The sequence below is a fragment of the Bubalus bubalis genome, chromosome 15 (genome assembly GCF_019923935.1).
Source record: "Bubalus bubalis isolate 160015118507 breed Murrah chromosome 15, NDDB_SH_1, whole genome shotgun sequence".
Lineage (NCBI taxonomy): Eukaryota > Metazoa > Chordata > Mammalia > Artiodactyla > Bovidae > Bubalus > Bubalus bubalis.
The window spans coordinates 68,006,032-68,024,547 of record NC_059171.1 but is presented as its reverse complement, the minus strand read 5'-3'; the positions used below and the strand labels follow the sequence as shown (position 1 = coordinate 68,024,547).

Here is an 18,516-nt window from a genome sequence, read left to right as displayed (position 1 = left end):
GTCTTTATCATAGGTATGTATAGGAAAAACATGGTGTATATATAGGATTTGGTACTATCTGAAGTTTCAGGCATATCCTGGGGATCTTGGAACATAACCACATGCATGGGGCGCTGCTAATGTATGTAGTATATTTATCTTCATCTTAGAGATGAGAAAACTGAGAAATGGGGAAGTTAATTGGCCTAAAATCTCACAAGAGATTCAGTCTCTGAGAGTCTGAATCTAGCACCCATGTGGTCTTGCCCTTTTTTCAGGCTTATTTTGACTATTATAACCCACAGAGCCTAGGAATTAGTGAAGAATTGGAAATGATTCTCTATTCTGTTCTAGTAATACCCAGACTGCCAGCTCCTGAGAGCATCAAGAGCCTTTAGCTATAACTGGCATGACCCAAATTGAATCTTCTCTGAGTCCCTCCTCCCTTCAACTCATCCTTCCTCCTCAGCTATGCCCCTGACTCCCAAATTCCTTTCTCCATCTTCCCCTACTCCTAGGTGCTCTGCCACATTACTTATTCTTCTGGTCTCACAAATCTTCCCGTTTCATTAGGTTTTTTTCCCCACTTGACTATAGCTGAGAGGATTTGAGTTATATGTAGGTAGAGAAGAAATATGAAGAGAATTCCTTTGCAGAGTCAAACATCCATAAGGCAAAAGAACACTTACAGGATTTCCTCCCCATGATATTTGGTATTAATATTATTAAGCTAAAAGAGTCTTCATTTCTCTTCTATAGTTTGAATTGTAGTACAAAAGGCCTCCTTCCTTTTTTCTAATTTATTGTATGTGGGGCTTCCCAGGTAGCGCTAGTGGTAAAGAATCTGCCTACCAATGCAGGAGATGCAAGAGATGCGGGTTAGATCCTTGGGTCGGGAAGATCACCTGGAGTACAAAATCCAGGTAATGGAGTAGTATGGAGTAGTAATGGAGTAGGCAACCCAGTCCAGTATTCTTGCCTGGAAAATTCCATGGGCAGAGGAGCCTGGCAGGCTAATGTCCATGAGGCCCCAGTGAGTCGGTCATGATGGAGCGACTGAGCACATACACACTGGCTAACCAAAGAAGTGGGGTGGTTTTGGAAAACAGGTAGGTGAGACTAGAGAAACTTCTTATCTTGTGATAACATGAAATAAATGTGGAACTTTAAATTTGCAGGTTAGGGAGCAGGAATTGAGCCTGACATACTCAGACTCCCCTCTCATGACTGAAGCAATTGTCCAGAATGTTGGTACCAAAAAATATAGTTTTAAAAGCAACCACTGGAAATTCTTATGATAGAAAGTACATAAAGCTACTAGTTTTGGTGACGTTGTTCAAGATTTTACAGTTACTAAAATGAGGATGATGGTAATAATAATGATTATCCTTGGAAGTCCCATGTCATGAAAGCTCCCATTACAGTTCCTCAGGGATGTGTTCTCTAGGAAGAGGGGTTTCAAAAGGAGGTAAAAGCAATTGTTGCAATAAACTCTTAACTGGTTACCACAGAGGCTTTTCTCTATGGATCTCCACGGGACACTGCAGATGGAGTGATTGTTCTAACAGGTGATATGATCAACACAGCTCCACCAGCCCCCATCTCGTTAGTACCAGGGCAGAAAAGAATGGTTCTTCTGTTGCATGAACTGCAAAGCCCTTTTAATAATGCACATCATTTTGTCAACACTCATGTGAATTAAATATTTTAATGACGCTGATGAAACTGGAACACTTGACATTAACATTAAAAACACACACACACACGCAATTAAACAAGGATCACTAAAGGCAGGGAGAAATGGAGAAATTACTGAAAGATCTATGTTCTAAGGAGTTTTCTACTTTACTTCTGAGCCTTTTGGCTAAAATCAAGTGTAGTATCTGTTCTAAGTAGTTTTCTGCTCCATGGAGTATCCAAAGCTTGCCCATTCAAAGTTACCTATACCCTCTTTATTCTCAAAAGCATTTTAAGTTAAAAACTTTATTAAAATCCATTTCTATAAAAATCCATATATATATATCATAATAGAAAGCAGTACTGGAAGAATATATGTCCTGAATGTCAAAAAGATTGGCTAGTGTAGAGGGGAGTAGGGTATCACAGTTCAGTGTTCTCTGTTTGCAAATGGACAGTATTTGTATGGTGAGAAGAAAATGGTCTTTGAAAAAGCTATGCCCTGGTTGAAAAAGGAAAAGAAGGGCTATATTGTTGATTTCCATTTGTTTTGTCCTGGTTTGCTTGAAATGTGTGATTATCCTTGAAAGTCTAAGAGTTTCTCTTCTGCATAGGGTAGTAGGGCAATTCTAAGGTGTTCTGAGTATTAAAAAATGGCAGGCATTAAACTATCTCCCTCTACTTCCTCCATAGTATTTTTCGTATATTTTAGGTACTTTTCTCCCTTCAGGAGGAACAATGACTTGGCCATCTTACCAAATGTGCCTTTATTGCAGAAAAGCTTATATAATACCCTACACTTTATACATAAGGATATCCCCAATGTTGGAGGAACATGGTTCTGTATGAAATTATTCTTTCATTATTGGGTGGGAACTCATGTTGTTTGGACTATCATTTCTCATATTTGGCTAAAATTTGCTTCTTTGTTCTTTTTACCTTCTTGATCCTTGTCCTGCCATTCACTACACGGAAGAACACTGGGTGTGCTCTCTCTTTTACTCCTTGTTTTATATTAACCAGCTGTAGATTTGAATATATGGATGAAGCTCACAGAGACTGGGAGAAGGCAATGGCACCCCACTCCAGTACTCTTGCCTGGAAACTCCCATGGACGGAGGAGCCTGGTAGGCCGCAGTCCATGGGGTCTCGAAGAGTCGGACACGGCTGAGCGACTTCACTTTCACTTTTCACTTTCATGCATTGGAGAAGGAAATGGCAACCCACTCCAGTGTTCTTGCCTGGAGAATCCCAGGGACAGGGGAGCCTAGTGGGCTGCCATCTATGGGGTCGCACAGAGTCAGACACAACTGAAGCGACAGGAGCAGCAGCAGCAGCACAAAGACTATGGGTTTTAACCCTAGCAATTCTAGCTTGAATATCACCTGAGCTAAAGGACTGTCCTTCCTCTGCCACCTTTGTCTAGCATGCAGTGATTGAGAAAATTATATTAGAGAATTCATAAAATTCTAACACAAAAAAACAAAAGAGAAATGTCATTTTCTTCAAATCCTATCACTGTCAATGAAAAAGATTCTCAAGGCTTTATATCTTGAATTCCTTTTGATATAATGTCATCACTTACCCCCATCCATACTTTATCTTTTTTCATGCATTTATTCATTCAATAAATATTTATCAGCCACATATGCCAGGTGCAAGACAGAGTGCTAGGTGCCTTGGGGTATGAAACAATAAATCAGACATGGGAGTCTAACACCTACATTAAAAAATAAAAAAATCAAACATCCACTTACTTGGTATATAGGGAACCAGTATCTAGAAAATTGATTTTTGTTCTTGTTATTTGATTTGTTGTTTGTTGACTCCACCTAGCTCCTTGATGCTATGTAGACAGCTAGTAAAGGTATAATTCCTGGAAGCATTTTCTCTAGGACAGAACTCAAAGGGGATGGATGACACACTAGTTATTTAAAGACACTTAAGAAGATCTCTCTTGCTCCTGAAAGGTTTCTGGCTATTGTTCAGTAAGAATTAGTGATTCTTCCTCAAAACTGGTTTTAATTTTAATTTGTCCCTGATCTAAAATGAGCTTAGAGAATACAGGGTAAATAGTTTTTATAGAAGCTTCCAAGCCCAGTAAAAAAAAAAAAAAATATATATATATATATATATATACACACACACACACACAGAAGCACAGTCAGATGGGAAGAGGAGAGAAGAAAGGGGGGGGGAAGAAGATGAATGTTATTTTTTATATTAATTTTACAAGAAGGATCCCATGTTTTATCGCTCACATACCACAATGATAGATGATCTTTAAAATCCATTGGTGGTAAGATTGATACTGGACTGATCATGAAAGATCCTCATGGAAACAGCACATCTCTTTTTAAATTTTAGGAAATAGCCTCTATAATATCTAGTGGCAAACACTTTGAGGTCAATGTACCATATATAATATGAGATTTACCTCTAATCCACTTTAAATAGAGAAGATCACCTTTGATGCAGGGGCAAGGTGCTGAAGGAGAATTCTTATCATTGCCTTCTAAGAGCCACTTACTTTGCTTTCTTTTAAAGTTATGAGCCAGTTACATTTGCTCTTCTCCTTAACAAAAGATTGCATCCCCAGTCCTGGCTATATCTACACTTTATCCATTCCCACATAGACAATGCCAATCCCCCCAATTAAAGTCCTGGAATGGAATGGAAGAGTCAATAAAGAAAACATTGTATCTACTGCAAGAAAATCCACAATATTCATGAAATTTAGGTGAATTTATTCTTATGTATATAGAATAGTCATTCTTTTAGATGTCTGATGGCATTAGCACACACATGGTGCTAAGATTAGGACTGGGCATTAGAGGAAAGAGGAGGGATGAAGTACAGTAGAGAGTTTTCCTTGTTTGGCCTCCAACCTCCTCTTCCTTAAGGACGTATGCCAGGTTCCAAGGGAAGAAGAGACTAAGAAGCAAAAATAAGTGTTTTCATAAGACACTACAGACCCCGAGGTGGGACTTCTTTGTACTGTATGCCTGTGGTCACCAGAAACTGATTTGAGAGAAACCCCTTCAGCACGTCTTGAATTTGTGGGTAGATGATATACACAGGAGTAGAAAACTGAGCCTCTGAGTTCACCCAGACTTGGGTCTGAATTAAAGCTCCTGGTTGTCACTTTATGGCTGTGTCATGAGTACATGTTACTCCTCCTCCATCTTGTCCTCATAAGAAGTGGGCTCATAGTCAAAGGTCATAGATGGTTGTGAGGATTATACCTGTCAGGTAGAATGTTTTTCTTTCTTTTATTCTTATCTTCATATATGTGATGACAAAAATGATTTCACCTCAAGTGTTAGCTCTTTTTTTTTTTTTCACAACTAGTTCTTCTGAAACTTTTAGTTTAGAACCAAAATGCAAACTGATGTGAAGGAAATTGGGTGATTTATAGTACACTGAGTCCCAGCATTATGAATGAATTTTATTCCAAAGGTTCATTCCTATGTAAGTCATCTACCACATTACAGGCACTGAACAGATGCTAATTGCTGGGTGCCTTCCAGTTCTAAATGGCATCTGGCATTTTAGCAGCTCCTCATGCAGCTTTGTCCATTCTCCTGCTGCTCATGAAGACAGTGAGTAAAGCAAAGGCTTCAGATCAGATCAGATCAGTCGCTCAGTCGTGTCCAACTCTTTGCGACCCCATGAATCGCAGCACGCCAGGCCTCCCTGTCCATCATCAACTCCTGGAGTTCACCCAGACTCACGTCCATCAAGTCAGTGATGCCATCCAGCCATCTCATCCTCTGTCGTCCCCTTCTCCTCCTGCCCCACCTCTACTGAAATTAAAACTTGGTTTTTATAAGGATTCTTAATAATTTTGCACCTAGTGGAATATATTGCAAAAAACTGAAAAAAAAAATGACCAACCCTTATACCTATTCTTTAGCAAATAGTTTTATTCATGTTCAAAGTATTGTTTCAAAGAAACTGGAAGAAAATTCTTCCACCTCAGACTGTCCTCCTCATGAAGACACTTGGATCTCAATCAAATTAAAACTAGACAATTAATTCACAGGTACTGATTTTTTCCTTCAAATAATCATTTCTTCTCCTCCATCTATGTCTTCTACCAGTGAAGAATACAATAAGGCAGAAAATGTCAGTATTTGAGGGAGAGAACTTGTGAGCTATGATCCTCAATGGTAAGCAGTGAAAGCAAATACAAAAAAAAGATATATGTAGAAGCATTGCATTTTTGGAGATTAGACAGAATGTGTCATATATGCTATAGAGATAGAAAGGTTTCCAGCTCAATAAAATAGATTCCTTTTACCTGGATATTTTATAGAAACTAGGGAAGGGGTTGGGAGCCTTGCCCATCACTGCATTGTAGACTGCAAATTGGAGTCCAGCCTTAGACAAATAAGTAGCAGAGTTAAGAGAAATTCTCACATTATTGGCAAACACCAAGTCTGGAGACACCTTACTTCATCGAAAGCTGATTCAAGTGAATTAAGAAAATATTGTGCATATACAAACTACAGAAAAATAAAAGAAACTATAAGAAGTACAAAAATATGCTTTTTAAAATGACATATTGTAATTGAAAAGAAAATCTGAAAACTAAATATTCAATAAAATACACTGAGAAAGAGAAAAAAGGAAAAAGTCACACAGGAAAAGTAGGCTGAAATAAAAGAATAGCAAAATGGGATGAAAATGAAGTTAGGTAAGCTATAAAAAAAGCAAAAATACCAAAATTATAGTACCAGAATTACAGACCATATTGAAGGCAGATGGTGGCAGAAAAGATGAGAATGTGGAAAATCAAATTAAAATGGTGGAGGAAAACCTGAGAAAACAAAGACATGAAAATAGAGAGGGCAAGATGGCCACACAAGACTAGGAAAGAGAGAATCACCTGGATAATTGCTATACCTGAAAAGGAAATTGGAAAACACAACTAAATCAATGATGGCATATATAAAAGAAGAGACTGTCTCTGAGCCAATGACCTGAGGATGCAAATGGAAAGAGTTCAGTGTATGCTAAGCAAAACCAGAGAGTCATATGTGTTGACACATCCTGGCAGAAACATGAATTTCAAGTTTAAAGAAAAACATTCTACAAACATCTAGACAGACAGAAAAGTTTCTTCCCACAAGAACAGAGAGAGAATAGCTTCTTTTTAACAACACAATATTTCTCTTGTAATAGGACACTGATCTATAAAATATAAGCCGTATGCTACTAAGAAAATTTGATCATGATGAAAAGTCCAGGTTCTAGAGAGTCAGTGAAATTAAATGCTGTACAAAAGGGGATTCATGAGTCAAATGCTTATTTCACCCTAAAGCAATATATATTCCTAAAGGAAATATGTATGTATTCCTGTTTTGATATTATGACACATGCAAATAACTTTAGAATACACCCTAGGGCCCCTCATGCTGCTAAGCTGTACCATACTTAACTTTAATTAAAATCTCATTTTTCTTCCTCCCTCATCTGTGTTTCAAAGATGACTTTATTATATCTTTTTATTGAGCCCAAATAATCTTGACCATCTTGCATAAACAGAAAGCAAAGGTCTCTCTTAAGAGTTCCCTAGGGACTCTTTCACTGAGCTTCAGTAAATGGTCTCAATAAATTTGGAGACCATGAATGTCTCCAAAATGTTTATTGTCTTACCTTATGTTCATGACCCTTAAAGAGAGTGTGTTGAATCTTGTCTACTTACTCTTCACAGCTTCTACTTTCCCCCAAATCAGGTGACTTTTTTGGCTCATCACCAAACTATACTGGCTCAATTTATGGTTGGCTTTCTCCATCTCCTAGTTTATTGGTGGGCAACACTTTAACTAAACTCCATTAACAGCCTCAATGAATAGCTTGCACTATACCAGGGTTAATGAGAGAGTCACTGTCTCTTTAGAGTCCTGGTTTTCAGTGTGGTTTCATCCAACTAGACTGTTTTCTTTGGGAGAGAATATGGTGTTCAGATGCCTTCCCCCGTATGACGTTGTGAGCTGAAGATGGCCTTCCCTTGGATTAATGCACTGCAGTAGGAGGAAAAAAATAATTAGCTGCACAGCATATGTCCTTAATGGTTTGACAAAGGACCACAAGGGGCATCGTGAAGAAGATGAGTGTGGAAAGGATTCCTTTTTATTAAGCTTAGCAGGGGAAGAGGTTTAAGATACTCATTTCCATAGATAAACAAATAAGCCGAAGGAAAGGAACATCTGCTGGGAAGGGCTCCTCCAACATGTAGCAGATGTGTTTCAATAACAAAGCATATCCTGGAAGCATTTTAGGATTTAATTATTTAGCTATTTTATTGAACTGTGGAGCAAGAGGGTGGGCATGGATTGAGGAAGCATATTGTAAATTTACAGAGCCTGGAAATTCAATTCCAAATGTAGTTTAAGCCTCCACATGCTGAAGTTTCTTTCAGAACATATGCTAACTGCTTTTTGATACACAGACTCCAACTGCAGTCACCCATTCTACATGCATGGTGGCAATCACTCTGAATTCTCCTCTCCTCTTCATCACCCCCCATACTCGCATCTCTCCCCTGCATTTTTGCAACAACTTCCCGTCTCCTTTCACTGCCTTCGGTTTTACCCTGTTCAAAACTATTGTCCACTGCCCACTCTTTCTAAAATGCAAATCTGATTATTGGATCTGTAAAACAAAAAGGGAGCGATGTGACATGCGAGCTTAGCAAGGATTAATCCAAAGCAAAAGAAAATTGATCAGGAGCAGGAGGAAGGAGGAGAATAAAATAACAGCAGTGGAAACTGTCTGCAAAGTACCAAAAGGTTCAGACAGAACAGTTCTGAATCCTGTGCAGTATGCACAGCCAGACTCCAGCTCTCCTGGGCAATACCTTCTCCTAGGAATGATACAGGTGTTATAGGGGAAGGTCAGAAAAGAAGATGCCAGCCTGCGTACAGTTTTTTGAAAGGCTAGACAAGGGAAGGAAAAGCAGTCTTATCACAACTGCCCAACAGAGGTGAGAGCAACCTCATCCACCTGAATTCCTTCCTGTGGTCTTCCTTGCCCATAGTATAGAAGTCGAAGAATTTCATTGTGATATACCAGAACCCCATTTTCTCTCTAGACTCTTCTTCCAAACTCTTATCGTGTACTTTGCACTCTGGCAAGTATTCGCATTTCTCCAAATATCTATCATCTCTATGATTTTACCTGTCTTCTCTCTTCTTAAGATTCCATGTAATTTCTTGACTAGATAGTAAATTCCTACCAATCCTCTAAAAGTTCATTTTGATCTGTTTTCCTCTATGAAGCCTTTCCTGCTCACCTTCACACTAACTCTTTGTCAGGGATAGCCCCCACAATCAACTTTCATGAAGTCTGGCACTCCAGTCTATGTTTAGCAGTTATCAATTCATATGGAATTCTCCAGGCAAGAATACTTGGAGTGGCTTGCCATGCCCTACTCCAGGGAATCTTCCTGACCCAGGGATTGAACCCAGCTCTCCTGCACTGCAGGCAGATTCTTTACCATCTAAGTCACCAAGGAAGCCCACAAAAATGGAATATAAAGTTTTGAGGTATAATGTGCTGGTTTATGTGCATTGAATGAATGAGTGGCCTGGTCAGGATTGCAAAGTCCAGTGTAAACTGAATTACATGTATGCGGTAGGATGGGGAGGTGAGGCAATGCGGAGACCTACCTTCCCCTCTAACTTAGAGAACAAGTGTGACCCAGAAACAATGTTGGCTGGGGACTAGGACAGTGGCACAAAGCAACTACTGCTTTTATTTTATTTTTGCAGTCAATATTTTAGTTATGATGCTTTTAATAGTAAGTATCAGAAAATCCATCTTATCTAAATTAAGCAAAAATATCCAGAGTTACTCTAGTTTTAAAGAGCCCTTAATCATGGACTCATCGTAAAAGATTAGAATTCAGTTTCTCCCATCTCTTGGTTGTGTTTTCTTTCATGTTGGCTTTATGCCTAACCTCCCTGCAGAAGCCCAAGGCAGTTCCAGGTACACAGCAACCTACTATTGGCCAGTCCAGGAGAGGAGAGAGCCCTCCTCTCATCTGGAAGTGCCACATTAGGTTTATTCCTCTGACAACACCAGGATCCCCCTACCCATAGGTAAAGCAAGATACCATTGCCATATACATATATTACCAGGTGAATATATACATACATATCTCTGTGTGTATAATTATCACATGTTTTAAGATTTTTATTTCATGTATGGATGTGAGAGTTGGACTGTGAAGAAAGCTGAGTGCTGAAGAATTGATGCTTTTGAACTGTGGTGCTGGAGAAGACTCTTGAGAGTCCCTTGGACTGCAAGGAGATCCAACCAGTCCATTCTAAAGGAGATCAGCCCTGGGATTTCTTTGGAAGGAATGATGCTAACGCTGAAACTCCAGTACTTTGGCCGCCTCATGCGAAGTGTTGACTCATTGGAAAAGACTCTGATGCTGGGAGGGATTGGGGGCAGGAGGAGAAGGGGACGACAGAGGATGAGATGGCTGGATGGCATCACCAACTCAATGGATGTAAGTTTGAGAGAACTCCGGGAGTTGGTGATGGACAGGGAGGCCTGGCATGCTGCAATTCATGGGGTTGCAAAGAGTCGGACACGATTGAGTGACTGAACTGACTAAGATTTTTATTTTACATAAGTTCACAGAAAGAACTCTGGACTGCTTTAATAAAACATGTCATTAGTTTTATCTTTTCTTCTAAGAAATCTCTTCACTTCTCACATCTTCTGTTTCCTCATCTTTTGAACCTAGAAATCTTCAGCATCCCTTCCTACTCTACAGTTCTCTGGAATGACATTATGATTCTAGGGCAAAGGCAAGTCTAATCCCAAGTGAACTGAGAGACAGGTAACTCTTGAGATAGACTGAATCACACACTTATGTTTTTGGCTCATTGTGGCAGATTTTATATGTTCAGAGCCCTAAGAACAAAATTAAAATAACAGCAACTGTGTATCAGAGCTTATTATGTGCCAGCCTCAGTACTGAGCTCTTCGTATGTTATTTCATTTGTCAACTCAATGAGAAAAGCATCATGACAAGGAAGCTATCACTTTTATCAGTCACTCAGCTAACATTAATGAATGCTTACTACATGCCGGATCTTATTCTAGGTACTGAGAAAGTAGGGATGAACAAGACAGTATAGGTCAGCCCTCACAGAATTTATATTCTCTGAAACTGAAGTTATTAGGAGTTTGCCCAGCTCTGGTTTATTCACCACTCAAGTCCAGCTTCTAGAGTGATGTAGAAGTCTATGGAATGCTGTTAGCTCTTCATGCTCTACCTCTGTGAGTGTGCAGAACAGTATCTGCAGTGGGCTTGTGGTCAGTGCTGGCCAGAAGCCAGGAAGACCTGGACATGGGGTAAGGAAAATCGAGGACACATTGGAACCTGCCAGCACCTTCCATTTGTCCCGCAGCCCCTCTAACCAATGAAGACCTAAGGACAGTAAGTACTGCTTCACTCGCATCTATCAAATCTCATGCAAAATGTTCTGATGGCTTCATAAAGGAAGGGAATCCTGAGAGATCCAGCTCCAGCCTATCCAAACTGACAGCACAAGAGCACCACAGAGGGCATGGGGAGGTTTGGAAGGTGGTGAGTTAAGAGAGACAGACAATGAGTGGTTTTTAAAAGTTAAAATTAAATGTCAGATGCCAACATGTAGTTCACGATTACAGGGGGATGCTGTGCTACAGAGTCACTGGTGGCTACTTTACCTGGGAGTCGGGAAACTTCAGAGTTGGTAAGTGGAAAAGCAGAGATGCCAACCCAAGCAATGTGGCTTTGGAACCAATTAATTTATCTTCTAGACAAATTCTGTACAGACTTGAATGATAATAATAATTTCCTGGGGCTAGAGGTGAGAGAGGGTAGAAGATATGTCTTAAATTCTCAGAATCCTCTCCAGAACAACAAGATCAAAGTCTCAAGGTCCTGGAACTTGTGACTTTAACAAGTACCTGGAGCGGCATTTAGCAGACCAGTTTAGAGAACACCGCAACAGTGAGTCCCAAGAGAGTAATAAATTCCTGAAACTGGACTGCTCACATCATCCTGAAAAGAAGACTGAGTTATCCCTGGCTGAGTTTGAACCACCAGCCTTTCAGTTAGAAACCAAATGTGCTCATCAGGTGTACCGCAGAGACAGCTGTGCAGCTCAGCTACATGTTCAGCCCTAACAGATGGTCTCCTCTGTGTCCCATTCTGTCTGGAATAACACACAAGGACTCAGTAATATATACACACACACCATCAACTTTTCTGATTCATCATAAAAACTGTGCTTGTGTGTGTATATGTGTTCAAAAAGAAGAACCTGCAAAGCTTTTCAACTCCTCAAAGGTACTTTAAAAAGCACTGTGGTTAGACATTTCAGCAACTCCTTCATACACTGGGGAGAGACATGTGAAAGAAAACATGCTTCATTTATATAGAAAGGCTCCCAGGCTTTAGAAACACAGCCTGAAAGGCAAAACTTCACCAACAGCAATAGCTATTTGTCAACGTTAATGGAAACGTTCACTTCCCCCAGTGCTGAGAACTTCCAGGGGGATTAATTGTTTAATATTCACAAAGGACTTTGAAGATAAAAAGACCCACATAAAGGCTGAAAATGAACACTCACTTTGTTTGCTTTTCTCATCCTGTAGTTGAATCTGCAAAGCCACTGTGTCTTTGAAGACGCTCCAAGATTATAATCATGAAGATCACCCTTGGAGTTGAGAGAGTGAGCTCAGTTCAGTTCAGTTTAGTTGCTCAGTCATGTCCAACTCTTTGCTACCCCATGAATCGCAGCACTCCAAGCCTCCCTGTCCATCACCAACTCCCGGAGTTCACTCAGACTCACGTCCATCGAGTCAGTGATGCCATCCAGCCATCTCATCCTCTGTCATCCCCTTCTCCTCCTGCCCCCAATCCCTCCCAGCATCAGAGTCTTTTCCAATGAGTCAACTCTTCGCATGAGGTGGCCAAAGTACTGGAGTTTCAAATTTAACATCATTCCTTCCAAAGAAATCCCAGGGCTGATCTCCTTCAGAATGGACTGGTTGGAACTCCTTGCAGTCCAAGGGACTCTCAAGAGTCTTCTCCAACACCACAGCTCAAAAGCATTAGTTCTTCAGCACTCAGCTTTCTTCACAGTCCAACTCACGGGAGGACTAATTTAGCCCAAGCTCTAATTCCAGAAACTGTAAGAGCAAGGACTTTGGTATAAAACACAGTCCTGACACTTTACCACCTGCCAGCACTAATCTTGGGTAAGCTACTTACGCTCTCTGAGATTCTATTCCCTCAGCTGAAATGTTAACTAATTATACATACCTGGCTAATGTCAAGTATTGGACCTTCCCTGGTGGCTCAGACAGTAAAGCATCTGCCTACAATGTGGGAGACCTGGGTTCAATCCCTGGGTCAGGAAGATCTCCTGGAGAAGAAAATGGCAACCCACTCCAGTATTCTTCCCTAGAAAATCCCATGGATGGAGGAACCTGGTTAGGCTACAGTCCATGGGATCGCAAAGAGTTGGACATGACTGAGCGACTTCACTCACTCACATACCTGGCTATTGTCAAGTTAGAGATATTTTAAAGGACTGGCATTTTGCTGGTACTTGTACAATTAGAACTGTTGTTGCCATTTCTAATATTTGAAGAATATTAATAAATGAGATTTCTAAGGCTTAATGCTACAAAAGCAAACATTGATCCTAATTAAATAAAAATTACAAAAGAGTAGGAATGAGCCAGGCTGACAGACAAGAAATCTTGTGAATCATTTGTGTGTGTGTGTGTGTGTGTGTGTGTGTCTAAGAGAGGACTATGCTATTATTTACTCAAGATTATATAACTTTAAATGGTCCTTTCTTTCATAATGTTTATTTTTCTTCTAATATCCCAACTACTTTCTTTAATAAGTCTCTGCTGTCGACTCCCATTCACACACTCACTCCCATCTTTAATGTTTATTTCAGTGTTTGTCAAAGTTGAGAACCTAAGAACTTCTGTGAAGCATCTGAGCAACTCAGCCTTGAAGAGATTGAGTATAGTAACTCTGAGCTATAAAATGCTGCAGGAAGAGACACTTAGGCCCAAATGCATCCCCATTTCATTTAGATGTTGGGGATTATCTTGCCACTTTTTCCAAGTCAGGAGCACTCCAGGAAATGAGGTGGGAGTTGGCAAGAAAGGATAGGAGAAATATACTGTCTTCTCTGCTTTCAATTCTACCTGGATTTAACCCATGGCAGGGATTCACTAAGCACCACTGTCCAGCTCCTATTTGCTGTCCCTTCAACTTTGAGGCTCCTTCTTTAATAATCTCAGTGAAGTAATGACCCTGGCCTGGGATTCCTCTCCCAAGGCTGATCACAACAACTCTGAACACAATAGCTATTATCATATAAATATAAAACTAAACTACTATGGAGAGAAAAAATAGAATCAAGGATCCCCAATAGGTCCACTTTCTAAAATTTGGAAAACATTGTTCTTCAGTGTACTGGTTTACAGAATAAGGTGCCCTGCTTCTCTGATATGTACAAATTAAGTAACTTCAAATCCTAAAAGTTATAGTGCCAGTATGTGATGCCTGAAAGCTTGAAGCAGTCAGTGCTGTGGTTCTTCATAAATCAGAAAAGAGTTAAGGAAAAGAAGAGAACCAAGAGTTTCTCTCTGGTTTCCCTCATAGATTGCCATGATATAGAAAGAAGTGATATTAGAGGGAGGCTTACTAAGGTATCATACAATATCTTTAGGAAAATATCCTTTAAGTCAGGTTTAGAAAAATGTATAAAACCACATAATTGGCTTGGTTGGGAACAATATTAAGATTATTATTAAATATCTTAAGGAACAGTATAATAGTAAATATCATTTAGGAACAATATTAATAATAAATAGTTGGCAAAAGAACTACCTAAAAGAGTTGGTGACCCAGAAGAAAAGAATGTAAATCAGAATGCAGAAGACCTGCATTTGAGTATTACCATTAACATTAATTAGTTCTGTGATATCCGGAAATTCTATTAAACTTTGCTGGCTTTGTTTTTTGCTTGTTTGCCTGCATTTTTAGTCACTTGAGAATTGAGACAGTGGAAGAATTTTAACTTGACAACTTACTAAATTTTGACAAGAATTTCTCTGCACGTGAATATCTCCCTTTAAGAACAAGACTCTTTGTCACTATTTATCTTCTCAGTGTCCTTAGCTGGGGATTTCAAGGTACCCTGGATCCTCAGCACATATGGTAAGAATGGATGTCAGGCAGAGTACCAGGGATATAGATTTGACTCAAGAGTCCAGAACACTGTAATAAACTCTGTCTCAGTTTGGTAAGAATTGATACCCATTAATATCCAAACAAGGGGTACATAAGTACATAACTTTCCTGAGAAGTCTGGATAAAGCTTACCTGTCTCCTGAGAATCCTGTATGCAGATCAAGAAGCAACAGTTAGAACTGGACATGAAAAAACAGACTGTTTCAAAATTGGAAAAGGAGTACATCAAGGCTGTATACTATTACCCTCCTTATTTAACCTCTATGCAGAGTACATCATGCAAAATGCTGGGCTGGATGAATCACACAAGCTGGGAATCAAGATTTCTGGGAGAAATATCAACAACCTTGGATATGCAGATGATACCACTCTAATGGCAGAAAGTGAAGAGGACCTAAAGAGCCTCCTGGTGAGTGTGATAGAGGGGAATGAAAAAGCTGGCTTAAAACTCAACATTCAGAACTAAGATCATAAAAACAACAGCGAAAACTAAGATCATGATATCTGGTCCCATTATTTCATGGCAAATAGAAGGTGAAAAAGTGGAAGACTTTATTTACTTGGGCTCCAGAATCACTATGGACAGTGACTGCAGCAATGATATTAAAAGATGCTTGCTCCTTGGAAGGAAAGCTACAACCAACTTAGACAGCATATTAAAAAGTACTTTGCTGACAAAGGCCCACGTAGTCAAAGCTATGATTTTTCCAGTAGTCATGTACAGATGTGAGAGTTGGACCCTAAAGAAGGCTGAGCACTGAAGAATTGATGCTTTTGAACTGTGCTGCTGGAGAAGACTCTTGAGAGTCCCTTGGACTGCAAGGAGATCAAGCAGTCAATCCTAAAGGAAATCAACCCTGAATATTCATTGGAAGGACTGATGCTGAAGCTGTAGCTCCAATACTTTGGCCACCTCATGTGAACAGCCAACTCATTGGAAAAGTTTCTGATGCTGGGAAAGATTGAGGGCAGGAGAAGGGGGTGACAGAGGATGGTAGTTGGATAGCATCACCAACTCAATGGATATGAGTTTGAGCAAACTTAAGGAGATAGTGAAGGACAGGGAAGTCTGGTTCACTGAGGCATGGGGTCACAATGAGCCAAACACAACTTAACTACTGAACAACAAAAGCAAAGTATATAGGTATCCAGGAATACTTAATCCAGAAGTAATTAATGCATTACACAGAGAGTGCTGAGGTAACAGTAAAACAACTGAGCATCCAGTAATAACTCAGTATGAATACTAATCACAGGCAACATGTATAAAGTGTGAGTCATCTGGCTAGAAAAAGTAGAAATCAGTCTCAGTGGCTTCAGAGGAGGGTTGTACTAGGAATGTAGAGGTGAAAAGAGGAAGACTAAGACAGAAATCCAGAAAAACAGGGCAAAATGGTGGAAGAGAGGGCAAAATGGTTAAGAAAGTTGACATCTGGTAGGAATTTAGTCAACACTTTGAGACAGTGTTGACTAAGTCTTGAACCTTCTCTCTGATTAACCAATGTCTAAGCTGAAAATACCATGATGAATGAACCACCAGATTTTTGCTTCCAACCAAGATGGAGTGACATCCATCAGATTTACCCCTCTACCTAAAACAAATACAAAATTAGACTAAAATAGATAAAACAATGATTTCAAAACAGTGGAGATGGGAAATGAAGGGCTGAATCTCTAGAGTTTGGGAGACAAATGATCCAGTGAACACTACAATTGCCCTAGTGAGAGAATTTTCAGGCTGTGGTTACAAGGAGTAACCCTTGAGTTGAAGAAATGGAGTCTGGGAAGACCAAGGTGATTATATTTTCAAGTACTGGAAAAGAGAAAGCTGCAAAGAGAAAGCTTCACACACTTGAAGAGAATCTCCATTGAATATCCAGTGGAATACTGACCAGTGAATGCCTGTGGGGCTAAACACTGGAGGGCAGAGAAAGCTCCATCTAAAAGGATTAGAGAGAATAGCACTCCTCCAGTTATGAATATCCTGCATATAAAGAAGAACCAATAAGCCAGCCGAAGAAGAGGAGAGATGTAGTGAGATTGACCACTTAGAAGTAGAGCTTAGGGTACAGTGTGGAGAACTGATTAAAAGGAAAGAAATCCAAATCAAAATAAATGTACAAAAATGACAGGGATTATTAACTTTTTTAAAATATAGAAATATAGGCACTTACTCTGCTCTAGACACTGTGTTAGGTTAACTCCATGCACAATCTTATTTAATCCAACCACTAACTGAGGTCTGAGAAGACACATAAATTGCCCAGGTCACATAGCTAATAAGTAGATGAAATGGGATTCAGGTCCAAGTATGTGGTTCCAAAATCTGGTCCCTAAGCCATACTGCTTCCTTTCCTGGAATTGGCTAATTCAGCCCTAAGACTACAAATCAAAGTCCTACATCTGTCCTGGAAGCAGAACATTGAGAGCACCATCCTTTACTTGACACCTGACTGTACATAAAAACATTAATATGACAAAAATAACAACTGGTGTTTGTTTATTATTTAGTTTGCATCAAGTCTATGTGCTGTACCTACATCCATTCATTTAGTGCTCCTAACAAGTAAGAAAGAAGTCTATTTATTTTTGCTTCTGAAGAGTCTGGCTGCCAGAGCAAGTATATTACCCACCCAGGCGTTTCACAGTTCACTGCCCTTGCATCAGCCAGACCCCCGGACTTCACTGCAGAAAAGCCATCAGCACCATGCCAAAGATTAATGTGTAAGAAAAGGCAGCATTAAAGAAGAAGAATATCACAGCTAACAAACTAGCTTCTCTTAAACTATTTTAAGATCTTTATTTATGTAAAAATGCTGAGACCAGAGTGGTTGCTTAATATCATGAGACAGTTGGAGCCTTAACCAGGATAATGTGAACTTTGATTATTTTTTTTCTAATAACCACAGAATTTAAATATCATGCACCAAGATTGTTTTGCTGTTTTCTTAGTAAGCCAAATGTTTAGCAAAATATACAAAACTTATTCAGTGCTTCTCCCCAGGAATAAGCCTCTGGGTGTTCTTTGAATTATTGACTTCTGAGCATATCATTTTTTGTCCAAAGCCATACACTCGCCTCTCTTTTTTGCTGCTTAGAGTCAAAAACAGTAATGAGTAGGGCAAGTCAACTGTTAAGAAACTACTATTTTCCAGTTAAAAGAAGCAACTGTGAACACTAAATTTTTCCATTAACTCAAAAAATAAGAGTTTCCAGGCAGTGTACCCAATGAGGGGCTGTTTTGACTGAAGAAATGATAGGTTCCTATTACAACTTTCATCTGATACTTTGTGTGTGTGTGTGTGTGTGTGTGTGTAAGTACACACACGCATGGTGAATAACACAGAAGCAGGAATGTAGAAGGACATATATGGACCATTACAGCATATTCTTATCATAAGATCATAAAACATGGTACTTATTTTTTTCAATCACCCAGGATATTATGTGAGCATGACTTCCATGTTCAAACGGAAGTCTGTGAAGCATAATGAAGATAGATAGGGCTCTGAGGTCAGACAGTTCTGTAGCAACATGGGGAGAAGAGGAATGGTTGACATACAGAA

The 18,516-nt window shown here is 39.6% G+C and overlaps 1 pseudogene; it reads left to right on the top strand.

Annotated features, from left to right (window-relative positions):
- The first annotated feature begins 1,823 nt into the window (after nucleotides 1-1,823).
- On the top strand, nucleotides 1,824-1,931 carry LOC112579242 (annotated as a pseudogene).
- The last annotated feature ends 16,585 nt before the right edge of the window (nucleotides 1,932-18,516 follow it).